We start from the raw sequence: 1,698 nt of genomic DNA, 5'->3' as shown, positions 1-1,698 counted from the left end.
CCTCAAATGATCAAATTGACACGTTATTTGATCGACATTTCTTATTCCATGCATTAGGCTTATGGTTCAAATGCGACCAAATATATACAGGTAGATGATAATAGGTGGTTTATACATTAATACAATAAACGACAAATCCTCAAATGACCAAATTGACACATTATTCGATCGACATTTTTTATTCCATGCATTGGGCGTATGGTTCAAATGCGATCAAATACAGTATATACAAGTACATAAGAACATAAGAACATAAGAATAAAGAAGACTGCAAGAGACCATAAGGCCTACGCTAGGCAGCTCCGTATCCATCACCACCTGTCGTAGATAAAAATAGGTGGTTTATGCGTTAATACGATAAACGACAAATCCCCATATACGTTGACGACCATGGTAGTATGTGTCGACTGTGTAGATCACTCGATTCATTCATCTTTAGAAAAAGCCTCTCAACCACAATGAGTTAAAGAAAAACTTGAGAAGGGTGAACGTTTCCTTGGGATAAGAGGTTTTAGAAATTTATTTTTGACCATTACTAGTTGATCTTTTTCGGGTGATGGTGGCCCAGTAGTGAATCCATCAAACTAACCTCAAATCACTTCTTCACTTCACTTTATATATTTTGCTCTGGCTAATACAAGACAGTGATGTGTATTCAGCTGAGGTCAGTATCCTTTGCTGAAGGAGTTAGTGAGTGTGCTCTCGTATATCAACTCCTTCGACTTGGTGACATTTTGTTTTAGATAACGTAAGGCGATTTAAATCACCTGAAGAGAGTTCTGAGATGAAGGATTAATGATATGAGGTTCCAGTGAGGGGCCACTCTTCTCTCTCCTTCTCTTTTTCGAAATTATATCCAAGAAAAGGTGAAAGAATGAATAAATGAATGATGATGATGATGATGATGATGATGATGATGATGATGATGATGATGATGATGATGATGATGATGATGATGATGATGATGATGATGATGATGATGATGATGATGATGATGATGATGATGATGATGATGATAATAATAATAATAATAATAATAGATGATAATGATAATTGTATAGATGGTAATAGTAATAGTATTAATGATAATGATGATAATCATAATGATAATACGAAGAAAAAGAGGAAGAGGAAGAAAAAGAAGAAAAAAGAAGACGAAGAAGAAGAAAAATAGATGAAGAACAAGATGAAGAAGAAGGTAAGAAGCTTACACCAGGGCTGTCACCTTTGCCCTATGTGCTTCAGCTGTTGGGGCAGGTAAGAATCACTGCTGGGAATCGGAGAGAAGTGCGGGACTCGAACTCACAACTAAGTGAACGCGAGCCCAACACGCTTTCCATTACGCCACCAGCGCACTAGGGGTGGGAATAGATGAAAGGAAACAGAAGACTTCGTGGTCAGGATGTCGAACAAGAGGAAATGTGTGTGGGTGACCAAGTGAATTTGAGGAGAATTACATACTTAAGCGACCACCTGTTTCACAAGAGGATTTCCCCAGGGATAAACTAACACTATTACTGGGGGAATATATGAAGAGGAATTTTCACATGATCTAAGCAGGAATGAGTGAAAGAGAACAGTGTAATATGAGGGAAACTGATGAGGATGTTCTTCTCCTATGTTTACCCGTCCCGCTTTGTGGGTAATGGCGTATAAAGTATAGATAAAAAGATCTAAAAGCTATGGATGGTATTGGCG

This window comes from Oratosquilla oratoria, chromosome 16, assembly GCF_046742065.1.
Source record: "Oratosquilla oratoria isolate Oo_2021 chromosome 16, ASM4674206v1, whole genome shotgun sequence".
Lineage (NCBI taxonomy): Eukaryota > Metazoa > Arthropoda > Malacostraca > Stomatopoda > Squillidae > Oratosquilla > Oratosquilla oratoria.
Note: the sequence above shows the minus strand (reverse complement) of the source record.